The sequence below is a fragment of the Pleurodeles waltl genome, chromosome 12 (genome assembly GCF_031143425.1).
Source record: "Pleurodeles waltl isolate 20211129_DDA chromosome 12, aPleWal1.hap1.20221129, whole genome shotgun sequence".
Taxonomy (NCBI): Eukaryota; Metazoa; Chordata; class Amphibia; order Caudata; family Salamandridae; genus Pleurodeles; species Pleurodeles waltl.
The window spans coordinates 139993023-140007807 of record NC_090451.1 but is presented as its reverse complement, the minus strand read 5'-3'; the positions used below and the strand labels follow the sequence as shown (position 1 = coordinate 140007807).

General features: G+C 46.0%; 1 protein-coding gene across 1 annotated transcript in view; it reads right to left on the bottom strand.

The window, feature by feature from the left end:
• The window catches only part of LOC138267095 (extracellular calcium-sensing receptor-like), an 85369-nt gene that overhangs the window by 50253 nt on the left and 20331 nt on the right, over positions 1-14785 (bottom strand). The gene's annotated exons all lie outside the window — the stretch shown is intronic.

The window sequence follows — 14785 nt, the reverse complement described above, 5'->3', positions numbered from 1 at the left end:
CTAGCCCAGCGCTTTGCAAGGTTAGCGTTCAAAAGTTTGACGCTAATCCTGCAAATCCCATTGAAGCCCATTGTAAAGAATGGGCGCCTCCCTTTAATGCCTGCTCTTAGCATTAAAAATGCGTATAAAAATGATGCAAAGAAATCTCTTCGATTTCTTTGCACCATTTTTTCAACGTTCCTAGTGCCGGAATGCCCCCTTGCATACATTATGCTTGGAGCAGGCATAATATAGCGCAGGCGTTTACAAAGTGGCACAATGCATTAATTGTGCCACTTTTTAGGCGTTTTTGGCCTTCCAACGCTACATTAGCATAAAAAAATGACGTTAATGTGGCAATGGAATGGTGCTAGGCCCTCTTAAATATGGGCCCAAATGTCTCAAGCTGCTAGAGCTGTGAGAATTGACTAGGACACCAGATCTGGCATGTCTCAAAAACAGCAATACGTGCAAGTCCTTTACTGTTGTGTTACACCTTGGCTCAGTAAAAAAACTGTAAACTTCGCACTTGTATAGCTCACTACTCACCCATTAGGGTCTCAAGGCGCTGTACGCAAACCACTGAGGAACCCTTCCTGTCTTTTCCCTGTGAGGAACCCACTCCTGGGTACCCCTAGGAGAAGCCAGGAATCCAAGCACTGTCAGGGCTGTTGTGGAGATTAAGCAAGCTATTGCCCAGAGTTAGAGAGTGGGACCCAATAATTAGATTAGGCACCAAGGAGAGAATTATCTGGTCCAAGGGAACGGAGCCCAAGACCCACTGAGGCAGGAATTGAACCCTGGCCCCAGGCCAGATCTTTGCATCAGGGTCTGCCACTCTAAACATTGTGCACTTGTTATGCGAAATGACAAAGATTAGGTTATTATGCGTCACATATCTGCGATTTCATTTAGGCAAAAATCCTATTGTGGGTGCTTGGGAACAAAAAAACAGAAACATTTCACACTAAGGGGGTCATTCCGACCCTGGCGGTCCATGACCGCCAGGGCGGAGGGCAGCGGAAGCACCGCCAACAGGCTGGCGGTGCTTCCTGGGCGATTCTGACCGCGGCGGTAAAGCCGCGGTCAGAAAAGGGGAGCCGGCGGTTTCCCGCCGGTTTCCCGCTGGCCCAGGGAATCCGCCATGGGGATTCTGACCCCCTTCCCGCCATCCTGTTCCTGGCGGTTCTTACCGCCAGGAACAGGATGGCAGGAACGGGTGTCGTGGGGCCCCTGGGGGCCCCTGCACTGCCCATGCCCATGCCCCATAAAGATTTTCAGTATCTGCTTTGCAGACACTGAAAATCGCGACGGGTGCCACTGCACCCGTCGCACCCCTTCAACTCAACCCCATTCGGAGCCGGCTTCATTGTTGAAGGGGCTTTCCCGCTGGGCCGGCCGGCGGTCTTCTGGCGGTCGCCCGCCGGCCCAGCAGGAAAGCCGGAATGGCCGCTGCAGTCTTTTGACCGCAGAGCGGTGTCTCGGCGGGAACCGCTTGGCAGGCGGCGACCGCCGACCGCCGCGGTCAGAATGACCGCCTAATTGTTTTAGCACAAAATTGATCTTTGATCAAGTTTGATAATAAATTGTAATTTTGTGTCATTTTTGGGGGTATTTTGCAGAATTTCTGTAAAGGAAATTACAAAGATTTCCCTCAGGCCTAGAAGAAAGAAATTAACATGTCTTTCATTGTGGATTCAACTAGCGGGGTTACAAGGTTTTACTATTTTTGTTGAGTAAAAGTGCCGCAGCCAAAACAACTTTCATGTTGTGTTTTTACTTTGCCTCTAGTTTAATTTGCCTAACAATCTCCCCTTATACTTTCTTGGCAACTTGCATCATCTCTTGTCAAAAGTAGCCCAAGAGTCCCTTAACAGTTTCAGCTGTCTGGTACATCTCCTTTCCAATGATCAGTTTAACATGCTTCTTCTGTGCAGTTAGTGGAATAGCTCTTCCAAGCTGGCACATTTACATCAGTGAGAGAAAGATAGCTCTGTTCTGTGAATTTTAAAGCCCTTATTTAGTACCAGCTGAAAGCGGGGAGAGCTACCCAACCCCATAGGAGCTCTCATCACTAAGGTGGAATAATCTGGAGAGACCATCAGCGTTGGCGTGGTCAGTTGCCGGGAGATGCTCCACCATAAAGTCCATTCCCTATAGGGAGATGCGCCACCTCAAGAGTTTAGGATTTTCATCCCTCATCTGAATGAGCCATATGAGGGGCCTGTGGCCTGTCTGAACCTGGAAGTGAATCCCCAAACAGGTATGGTCCCAGCTTCTTTAGTGCCCAGACCACAGCAAATGCTTCTCTTTCAATGTTACCCCACTTCTGTTCCTGTGGAAGTAAACTCCTGCTAATGAAGGCAACTGGTTGGTCTAAGCCCTCCTCATTTAGCTGAGTTAAGACTGCTCCTATGCCATGCTCTGAAGTGTCCATCTGCACTATGAATTCCTTGGATAATCAGGAGCCTTGAGCACAGGTGCTGTGCACATGGCTTCCTTGACGGAATGGAAAGGCTTTCTGGCAAGCCTCTGCCCAGTTCAGCAATCTGGGTTGCTTCTTAGAAGTCAGCTCAGTTAAGGGGGCAACAATGGTGCCATATCCCTTTACAAATCTTCTGTAGTATCTAGTGAGTGCTTGGAAGGCTCTCACTTCAGTTTGGGGTTTAGGTGGCTGCCAAGCTAGGATTGTCTCAATCTTGGCCTGGAGGGGCTACACCTTGCCATCACCTTCCAGGTGTCCCAAATACACTACAGAACCCTGCCCAATCTGGCACTTACTGGCCCTGATTGTCAGTCCTGCTTGTTGTAGGGCCTGGAGCACCTTGTGGAGGTGAAGCAGGTGTTATTCCCAGATGGCACTGTAGACAGCAATGTCGTCTAATTAAGCGGCACAGAATGCCTCTTTACCAGCCAGGGTCCTGTTACCATTGGAAGGTAGCAGGGGCATTTTTTAAAGCCAAAGGGTATCACCCAGATATGGTAATGTCCCTCAGGAGTTGATAATGTTGACCTCTCTTTTGCCCCCTCAGTAAAGGTGATCTGCCAGTAACCTGATGTCAAATCAAAGGTACTGAGGAATTTGGCAGCACCTAGCCTGTCAATGAGCGCATCAGCTCTGGGGATGGGGTGTGCATCAGTCTTGGTGACGGGACTGATGCCTCAGTAATCCACAGAACAGAAGTTCTGTTTTAGTGCCCGTTGGGGCAGCCTTTGGTACCAATACCACTGGGCTGAATCAGTGACTGTTAGAGGTTTCAATTCACCCTAAAGCTAGCATCCTGACAACATCCTCCTTGATGCTGGCCTTCACCCTATCTAACAAACTGTAAATTTTGTTCTTTACAGGTGGACTGTCTCCCGTGTCAATGTCATGGATGCACAGAAATGTGAGTCTAGGGGTGAGGGAATACAGGGAGGAAAACTGTGCCAGTAACTGATAACAGCCACCTGACTGATCTAGGGTCAGGGAGTCAGAGAGGTTGACACCCTCCACTGACTCATCACTTTACTTGTGCACAGAGGAGGTCAGGGAGAGATTCACTCTCCTACTCAACACCCTCATCTGTCACAAGGAGCATGCTCACTTTGGACCTATTAAAGTGAGGCTTGAGTCTGTTTACATGGAACACCCTTAAGGGGTTTCAAGGAGTCTGGAGATCCACTAAATAAGTGACCACCCTCTTACGCTCCTTTATTTTGTATGAGCCAATCCAGCGGTCCCGGAGATCTCTGGGCTTTACTGGCCCCATGGCCCATACTTTGTCGTCAGGTTGAAACTCCACCAGAGTGGCCTTCTGGTCATAATAGCGTTTCATTACCTCTTGACTGGCCTCAAAGCACCTCTTGGCCTTTTTTGCAGAAGTAGTGCATCTGTTTGTGGAGGGCCAACATGTAGCTGACCACACCCTGGGGGTGGTTCCTGGGAGCTTTCTCCCACTCCTGACATTGCCCAGAGGTCCCCTAACAGGGTAGACATAGAGCAGTTCAAAGGGACAGAACCCTACTCCCTTCTGTGGTACCTCTTTGTAGACAAAGAGAAGGCATGGCAAGAGGATGCCCCACTCACACCTCTCAAGGTCTTGTTAAATCTCTCAACTAGACCATTGGATTGAGAGTGATAGGGTGTGGTGAACTTGTAGGTTATACCACATGCATGCCACATGGACTTCATGTATGCAGACATGAAGTTAGTGCATCTGTCAGACACTGTTTCTTTGGGGGACCCCACACAGGTAAAGATCCCCATCAAAGTGTTGGTCACCACAGGTGCTGTCACAACCCTCATAGTTTGTGCCAAGGTCCACAAAGACCAGGAGGAACCTGTCGCCTAGGGCTGCCTTAGGGTTCAATGGGCCAATGATGTTGATGCCCACCCTTTCAAAGGGGGTGCCAACGACAGGAAGTGGGATCAGGAATGACTTCAGCTTTTTTCCTGACTTCCAACTGGCCTGGCAGGTGAGACAGGACCTGCAGCATGTATCTGAGGCTGTCTTTATTTGGGTTCAGTAGAAGTTGGTGACAAGCCTGGCAAAAGTCTAGTTTTGCCCTAAATGTCCTGCCAGGGGTATGCCACGAGGCAAACTCAGTAGGCAGGCCCAGTAACATTGGGGGACCACCAGCACAAGTGCTGCCCCATTACCCAGAGCCTTAGGCTCACTATATAGGAGATCATTCTCCCAGTTAATCATGTGATCCCCAGAGGCTTCACCTGCTGAATGGGCTGAGGCTTGTCACCTCAAGCCCTCAAGAGTCGGCCCACCCTCAACTTGCTCAGGTAGGTCACCTATGGTGGTAATTTCCTCTTCGGTTGGCTCAGGGAACTCCTCCTCAAGGGCCCTGTCACCTCTACTGCTGGAACTTCTGGGACCAATTATCTGTGCCCCTTGCCCCTTTCCTTAACAGTTGTCTGGGCCATTCTTCCAGGCACCAGACGCTCTTGACTCCCCTTCCTAGCAGCCATGGACTGTGCGGTCATGCAGTGCCCATCAGGCAATTTGATCTTCTCCAAGTGAGACCTGAGCTCTACCTCCCTCCAGGTAGTGTGCTCTAGATCATTGCCTAACTGAAAATTTACAGGCATGACAGGACTCATAGCTACTTCAGAGTATCAGAGACCTCCCACCCACACTCAAAGGGAACCAGAGCCATCGGTAGGTGCGACACTAGCCAACTCAGGTATCTTCCCACCAGTGTGGGGCTGTTCCCTCTTTGGACTTGTGGAGTTGCCCTTAGAGTGATGATACTTGGAGCACTCTGTGCATTGGGGTACACACCTTCCTGTCTTGTGATCAAGGAACCCTTTTGTCTTAGTCTCAGACTGGGACTGGTTACCACTATTCCATTGGGAATTAGTTTGGGGGCCTTAAGAGAACTCCTTATTTTCAAGTTTTTCTCTCCTCTCTTTCTTCTGTTGGGAACCCTGACCAACTTTGAGAATGCATCCCAGATACCTTTCTGTACACTCTGGTGCTACCCCAGAGGTCTGCGTCTTCAGCACACTTCCTGGGATCAGTCAGCTTACTGTCAACTAGGTGCTGGTGCAACTCTACAAAACAAATACTGAGAATGTGCTCTGTCAGGATTAAATTGTACAACCCAACATAATCAGTGACTTTTTTGCCCTGCACCCAGCCATTCAGTGCCTTAATGGAGTAATCAATGAAATACCCAGGATTGGTTGGGGAGCTTGTTACTGTCCCTGAATGTTTGGTGATACGTCTCAGGGGTCAGTCCAAATTTGTGGACTTGTAGACCCAGCCAGAGACATGATGTAAAGGACTGGTAAAAACTGTAAAGCAGGGAAAGCTTGCAGAAGGAGAAAAAAAATTAAATGACCTTTAACTGTGCGTAGGTAGTGTACACATAGCTATGGCACACACTTCACAAATACAAGTCTTATCCTCACCGCTAATTACCAATGTTAGAAATTGAGTCTCTAGTTGGCAGAGGTATACACCCTTGTCCACGAAGGCACCACAATCCTAGTCAGGGTAAGTCACAACACAATCCAAATTATCCTGTGCTCATTCTCTGGTAGGTTGGCACAGAGTAGGCAGGCTTAACTTAGAAGGCAATGTGTCAAGTATTTGTGCAATAACTCATATAATAACACAGTGAAAACACCACAGAAAGTACTCCACTCCAGTTTAGAAAAAATGATAATATTTATCTAAATAAAATAAGATCGAAACAACAAACATTCAATGTGCAGAAGTTAAGATATCACTTTTTAAAGGTTTAGATGAGTCTCAATCCTTAAGAATCAGTGCTTATATCCTTGTAACACATAGTACCTTGGATGCATCAACAATAACGATGCATGCACGGGGGCCGCAGACAAGGAGATGTTATGAAAAATAAGATGCTGCGTCAGGTTTTCTGACGTGGCACAGATGATGCATTGTTTCTTTCCACACTGCATAGTGTTGCGTCAATTTCCAGCAGCACAGCCTTGGTTCCTCACTGCTATGCAGTGGATATTTTGAAGCCCTGGGACGATGCGTTGAAAATCCTTGACACTCTGGTAAGAAGAAGCAGGTGCTGGGTCAATCTGGTAGGCGCTATTGCGAATTTTCAGCAGCGAGGCGGGCACTGGATAGATTTCTGCAGGTGTTGCGTCGATTTTCCAACGCACTGAGATTTTCTACTTTTTGGTTAAGTCTTTGTGGCCCTAGGAGACATCCGAGCAGGAGGCAAGCTCAATCGAAGCCCTTGGAGAGCACTTGTGGGGAAGGCAGAGTTCTTCCAGCAGAGTCAGAGGCCAGCAGGCAGCAGGGCAACAAGCAGAGCAGCAGTTCTTTCTTAGCACAGTAGTCCAGATGAGTCCTTTGGGCAATCAGGCAGGTCCTCTGACAGAGTCCAGGTGTAGGTCCAAAAGTGTCTGATTTGGTGGGGTCAGGGACCCAGTATAAATACCCAAAAATGCCTTTAAAGTGGGACAAACTTCAAAGAGTGGTTTTGAAGTACACAAGATCCCCTTTCACCCCAGCCCTGTCTGCCAGGATCCCTGTGGGGGGTTATCAGTCCTTTGTGTCAGGGCAGGTCACTGAGCTTTGAAGTGTAAGAGAGAGCCTCTCCAGTCTTCCAGCCTAGGGAAACCCATCTGTATGCAGATGAATGGAGATACAGCTGAGTTACCTCTGTTTATGACTGTCTGGGTGGAATGCACAAGGAGAGCTGTGAGCCAGCACAGCCCAGAAGTGGATTGTAGACAGGCTGTAAGGAACAGATGGGAGTAAGTGCAGAGAAATGCCCACTTTCTAAAAGCGGCATTTCTAAAATAGTAATATTAAATCCAACTTCACCAGTAGGCAGGATTTTTTATTACCATTCTGGCCATACTAAACACGACAGGGCTACTCCTTTCAGACACCAATCTACCACTTATAACAATATAAGGACAGTTCTAATGCTGGCCTATGAGGGAAGCAGGATTCACAGTAGTGGAAAACAAATGTGTGAGTTTTTCACTACCCAGAAATGTAAAACACATAGGTACATGTCCTGCCTCTTACGTACATAGCACCCTGCACTATGGGCTACCTAGAGCCTACCTTAGTGGAGCCATATATGTATAGAAAAATGGGGGTTTTAAGGTTTGGTAAGTAGTCTTAAATGTCAGGTGGAAGTGGCAGTGAAACTGCACCCAGGCCTTGTGTGGCAGGCCTGAGACACAGTTAAGGGGCTACTTATGTGGGTGGCACAATCAGTGCTGCAGGCCCCTGTGAGAAAACAGGGCTGATTGCAGAGGCCCCATAACTTTTTGCCCCCATTTTCCTCTTTTTGCTGGTGTTTTCCTGACTTTGATGGTGCCCTGGGTACTGCTAACCAGTCCCAGGGCCTGTGCTCTGTGTAAAATGGATAGGCAAATTAGGCTAATTATAATTGGCTAAGTTAACCTACCTATAAGTCCCTAGTATATGGTAGGTCATGTAGGTTTGGGGACCACAGCATAGGTGGTGCACACCTAGGTGCACTGCTGAGGTGCCCAGTGTCATTTTAAAAGCAAGCCTGCCTTGCTGGCTGCTTTTAAATTAAAGTTATATGCAAATTCGACTTTGGAATTAAAGGTACTTCCAAACTCTTAAACTACCTTATTTTTACATATAAGTCACCCCTAAGGTGTGCCCTATGTGCCCCTAGGGCTGGGTGCCATGTAACTATAAGCAGGGACTTTATAAAAATAGATTTATAAGCCCTGGTGAGGTAAAAACAGCCAAATTCGTTTTTCCCTCATTGAAGTAAATGGCCTCCATAGGCTAGAATGGGCAGACTTTATTTTAAATTTTAAAGTCTCCTTAAATGTTACATACCAAGAATTTGGTATGAAATTGATTGTTGTAATAAATCCCACAACTTCCAGTTGTTGGATTTAATATAACTTGTCCAGGTAAAAAGTTTAGACTTTACCTAAAAAGTTGCCAATTTCAGCTCTGCATTGTTTTTGCTGCTGTGCTCTGATTGGCCAGCCTGCAGCAGCTTCTGCCAGGCTGCCTTGATGAGGTGTGAAGTGGCCTAGCTTCACACAAAGGAATGTGCTTGGGGGAGAGAATCTCCCCTCAGCAGATGGTGAGGCAGGAAGGGGGAGGGCTGCCAAACTGGTCTTCAAAGGCAGAGAAGGACATTTGGAGCACCCAGCAACACCCCCACATCCTGCAACCCCAGACAATTAGGTGCCCCCTTGATTAGATTAGGAGAGGACAGGAGAGGGGTGTGTTTATGATATTTAGCCACACCAGTGGGTGGGCTCAGCCAGATGTAACCTCCAAAAATCAGATTCATCCATGTTGGATTTTTAGAGACTGTTGCCTTCTGGGATGGATTTTTGCCACACTTCCCAGGAAGTGGTCATCACAGAGGGAAGACCCTGTCCCTGATTGGAGAACCAGGGCCCCCCTGCTTTTCACCCAGGAGCAAGGATAAAACTGGCAGACCTGCACCCACACCTCAGATCCCCACCAAATTTCAAGAAGAAAGAACTTAAGAAGAAGAAGGACGGAACTGCTGGACCCCTGGCCTGCACCTGGAACCTGCACTCAGAAGGACTGCACCAGCTGCACACTTGGGCTTCACCACAAGAAGGACTTTGCCTGGCTTCAACTGGTTCAAGGAGGGACTCCCTGTTTGCTACAGGTGAAAAATTGCTAACCAGAGTCCCCTGCACCAACTCCTGAAGAAAGCGACCAGCTGACCACTGTCCAGTGGCCAAAAAGGAGTTTGCACCAGGTGCATTCTGGGAGTTGAAGTCTGCACCCCCCAAGGACCATCACAGAACTTCTGGACCCTTGGGGTGAGCTGTGGACCCCAAAAGAACCTTAAAAGAACATCTGGGTGAAGCCCCAGAAGTTTGGAAAAGATTTGAGAATTTTTGGAAAAAAGCTCCAGAGAGGGACCGACCCGCCGCGGAAATTCTAGCCGGCTTGCCTCAACCGCGACCCGGCTTGACTTTGTGGTTCGTCCCAGTAAAGAAAAACATCCAAAAAAGAGACTAAGTCCGAACGTAAAAAGTTGACCGGGGCCTCCCAGCCATCGTATCCGAGAAGGGCTCCATGGACGTCGGATCAAGATCCAGGTTTACCCCGGTCAAAGGATTTTCATCTCAAAAAAACGACTAAGTCTGAAGGTAAAAGTCTCCACCGAGGAAACCCACATCGCGTATCCGGACAAGGGCTCCAGGAGGTCGGATTCAACTGGCAGGTTCGTCCCGGTGAAGAAAAACTTCAAAATAAAGACTAAGTCAGAAGGTAACTTTTTAACCGAGGCCTCCCACGACCTGTAGCCGAGCAGGGCTCCATCGCGGTCGGCCTGAAAGTTTGACTTTGCCCCGGTCGAGGTGGAACCAGATGACCCGATTGGCGCTTTTTGTTTCTAAGCGCTAGAAAAGTAATAATTCTTTAAAAATTCATATCTCCGGTTCCCCTGAACCGATTTTAATCGTTTTTGTGTCATTTTAAAGATACAAATATAAACTATTTTTATAAATTGGTTTTGGATTTTTAAACTGTTTCCTGTGTTTTATTTAATTACTGTTTTGTGATATTTGAATGCTTTACACTTTGTCTCCTAAGTTAAGCCTTGACGCTCGTTGCCAAGCTACCAAGGGTTGAGCTGGGATTAATTTACTGAGACCTAACTGTACCTACGTGGAGGTTAGTGGCTTGTTGCTAGGTGTAGGTACCTACCTGCCCTACCAATAACCCATTTTCCAACAGCCCCCTAGTAGCATTTAACTTACAGGCCCTGGGCACCGCTAGTGCACTTTACTAGGGACTTACAAGTAAATTAAATATGCCAATTGGGTAGGAGCCAATGTTACCATGTTAAGGGGAAGGAGCACATGCACTTTAGAAATGGTCAGTAGTGGTAAAGTGCTAAAACCAGTAGAAACAGGGTTAGAAAAATTTAGGGAGGCAGGCTAAAAGTTGCAGGATGAGCACCCTAAGGCTGTCAGGTTGTCAGGGAGACCAGATCCTCGGGGTCTGCGCACATTCCTAACATGTCCACCACAAGACAGCTCCAAAACTCCAGTAGGAATATCACAGAGTCTAAGAGAGTCCAAGTGGGGAAAAGGGGATTAGGTAGGGAACAGCTGGGAGGGAGACCTGTAGGAAGCAAAAAGTTAAACAACACAATATCAGAATATAATCACATTGACTTTTACTAGAATATGGTGCTAAGCATTGTCTTACTGTAACCATGGATAATCTAAGAAGTGACTTAAACTAGACCTCAAGAACTCTGGGTACCTGAAACAAATCAAGAATTATTAATGAAATGTTTCATATGAGCTTTCATAAAATGTCAAATAATGTTTAGAAATACATGAACCTTCTAAAATACTGTTTTCAGAATAAACACTGCTTTTTTAACATGAGGACCAAAAGTCAATTTGAAATAGTTCCTGGAAGACAATTGGACTTGTACCAGGGACTTAATATGCACAAGGATTGTCACATTTTTAATTTAGCATCTTCACAGGAAAATCATAGACTCAGGATCAATGTGTGCACTTCAACAAACATTACATATCAATGTTTAAGTTGACATGAAATGATTGTGCACACCCTTGCCGATCTGAACACCATGTTTACATGCTGGAAATGAATCACGCACTCTATCGATTCTAACAAGAAAATGTAAATGCCATGAAATGATCGCGCAAGTCTTTGTCAATCTGAACACCATGTTTTACATGCGGGAAATGAATCGCGCACACTGCTGATTCTAGCAAGAATATGTAAATGCCATGAAATGATCGCGCAAGCCCTTTCTGATCCGAACATCAAGTTTCACATGCGGGAAATGAATCGCACACTTAGCCGTTTCGAACAAGAATATGCAAATGCCTTGAAATGATTGCACAAGCCTTTGCCGATCTGAACACCAAGATTTACATGCGGTAAATGAATCGCGCACACTGATGATTCTAACAAGAATATGCAAATGCCATGAAATGATCGCGCAAACCTTTGCCGATCTGAACACCAAGATTTACATCAGAACAATGATTTGCGTACTCTGAAAGTTTCACGAGTAGGCCCAAAAACTCAAGAGTCTTTTTAGAACGGGGTCGGGGCCCAGCCCGACCTCCGCCTTACCACCCTGCTCAAGGATCACAAAGATAATGCCTGGCAGGCCTGGAACGTCAAGGTCGGCCTCCGGAACAGGAGCTCAGGAAATTGCTGCTGCTCTGCACCGGGACCTCTGAATAGTGAGCACGTGGAGCTGGGCTGGCTCCCTTATATAGACTCTGGCCCAGCCCACAAACCACACCCAGTCATGCTGCATAGAAAGCTTCTAGAAGGTCCTAGAAGGGACCACACCCTAACACACTCAGTCAGTCTGCAGCAATGCCTTACAAATGAACAGTTATTGCAAACATCATTAATAGTGCTTTTCAAGGTTAAAGTCTGCAATGCAAAAGGTTAACATACTGCATATAAACACAGTGCATGAATTATGCTCTTTCATAAGGGCTGGGTTTTGCATTTTTGTCCCCCATAGAGCACGTACTGTCCTGATGTTGACACAGGTCTAACAATGGGTATACCCATTATGGTTTGCGTGTCACATTAAAACAGCAAAAGGCGATATATGAAATATTTGCCAAAGGTTCAGCCACTGGTAAGTTCTCAGGATGCATTCAATTACATAATTTTTTTATCAGTTCACCACTCGTGCAGAGGAGCAACCATATGCAAAACAGTCCTCCACATTGGCAAATATGGCATGGGGTTAGTACCTCCTGACGGAAATTCCTGTTTCAGCACTTATGGGAGTTTACACCTGAAACAGAATAAGCTCCAAAATAGTAATTAGGGTCAAAGAAAAAATACTGTTTTTTCACCTAAAAGCCTGCTCCTGACTAAAGCTTCTGCATGGGACACACTGTGATATTTCGTGATGAACATGACATCTTCCTGTGCCACACATCCCACAATGCCACTTTAAGTACTAAACAGCCTGTGCAATTCAGAGTTATTGTGCTTATTTTCAAGAGCTTGTTCTCAATGTTTTGGCTTAGCAACAACCGATTCTATATAATTAATTTCTCTGGAGAATAGGTGAGCATTTCCATATCTCTACCCCCAAAAATGAGTCAATCTATGATGCATGCATCATGGCTTTAAGTAGACAGAGTAAAATTTAGTTTAGACAGAACCCATCCACATGTTATTGTTAGTCTAAGAGCCTAATTGAGATATTGAAGGATGGGTTACTTCGCCACAACGGAGACAGATAATCCATCCGCTGAAATCTGAATCCCATTACATTCATTGGGATTTAGATTTCAGGGGACTGGATATCTGTCATTGTTGTGACGGAATAACCATTCTGCAAATATCTAACTCAGACCCTAAATGTTAATTTCTGTTTGACAGTCTAGGGATCACTTTCCCAGTAGTTGCAAGGTTTCCATCACAAACCCCAGCCTCAAACAGTTCGGTGGACTTATGCGGTCCGTAGTGTTAATGGGAATGTAGCTCTGTTAAATTAATTTTCTATGCTGGTGATTATGACAACTCAGTAAGCTTTACCAGAGAGTGTTGTCTGGTGAGCTTTGTCATCAGTAGTGATGCACACAGATGTTTTCTGCACTTCTCCCACAGGGATGTACGTGGACTGTTGCAGGTGATGACTCAATTACTTATCAGTAATCTTCATTACTGTGTTTTGACTTCCTCCTCATCCCAGTCGAGACTATGTAAGGCATCATCCACCTTACATAGAGCTTTTACTATGCTTGTGATATCTATGATCTCAAAGTGTGGTCCTTCCTTTTACACCAAGTGGATTTGAAGAAGACTCCTCCCCATTGCCTCATCTCCTGTGAATCCCACACTCTAAAATAGAGGTGCAATCCAGGATGGCCAGTAGGAATGTGGACAAGGACAAGGAGGACTCTGAAACGGGTAAATGAATGTTATAGTAAGTAATTGAGTTGTTACCCCCTCAACTCATCCTCCTTGTCCCAGTCATGACTATATGAGGATTTATTGAACAACAATACATTACACCAACATTCCACTCATGCAAACAAGTAAATAGTTTATGTAATCAACAATTACACCATTACTGATTTCTAGAGAGTGGAAGCAAAATTAACATCAGAATTCTGCAAGAGATCCAGTCTATAGTGCTTTACAGGTGTCTCCTGGGTTGACCGTATTTTGGCTTGACAAATTTCCTGTACTTAGCTGCACCCTGCTCTGCACAAGAGGTTGATACAGCCCTAGTATATCTCCCCTGAACTGCTGGTATAGATGAATCACCTAGACTTCCATACACCTGAGAGATAGCTTGGCGATCCTACCTCCCGACAGTTTGAGAACAAACCTAACTACCCTTATTTGCAGTGCCATGCATTACAAAGCATTTGACAATCTAAAACTCTTAGTATGCCTTAGATAAATAGTTAAGGCTCACGTGAGACCCCAAAGGGATGCACGTTTGATCAATACCTCTCCAGTCCCCAAGCAACAACTACTTAATGACATCATGAACAGTCAAATCCTCCACCTATATTTTGGACAGAAACTTTATTCTTCACGTGTTTTTTGATCAAAACCTAGGGTCTCCCTGTTATGATTAAGGAGATACTGTATTTGGGAGGGTTGTACATATGTGTCCTTCTGAACACCCTCAGGGTCCTCCTCATTATCATCCACATGCCTTTTTGTTCAAGGTTTTGCATATGCTGAAGCTAGCACCTCTTTAATCAGGCATTGCAGGTACGTTCGAGAAATCTGAAGCAATTTATCTTTCTCTGAAGCCTGCTCCATGTTATGGCACTTGGAGATTGCAATTTTTCCTTCCATGGATGGTCCTGCTGAACAAGAGACACACTATTGTGGCATCTTGTCAAACAATATTGCCCCGCCCTCAACTTCCACCTGAGGTAATAGAGGAGGATCAATACCTTCAGCCTTCCCATGCCTGATTTGCAAAAGTGCACCGGCGCGAGCTCAGTATACTGCAAGGATGGCTCCCAAATAGCTCTGCACATGAGCACGGAGCACGTCGGCGGCACTCCAGACATCTCAACATCAGCTCTGCCAACAACATTATAAATCTAAAAAACATCACGTGAAACAAGCAATCATAAAAAAAAAAAAAAACATGCTTGCATGGCTCACCTCCATCAGAGACAGAGAAAAAGCAGGAGACGGGGTAAGGAGGAGGAGCCTTCTTCACTTTCACTTGGTAGAAAAGAAAGAAAGACTATAAGATCATAGATCAAACAAGTGTGGTTAAAGAGCTGTATCAGGAGGATGCCTCATAGAGTCAAGACTGTGAAGAGGAG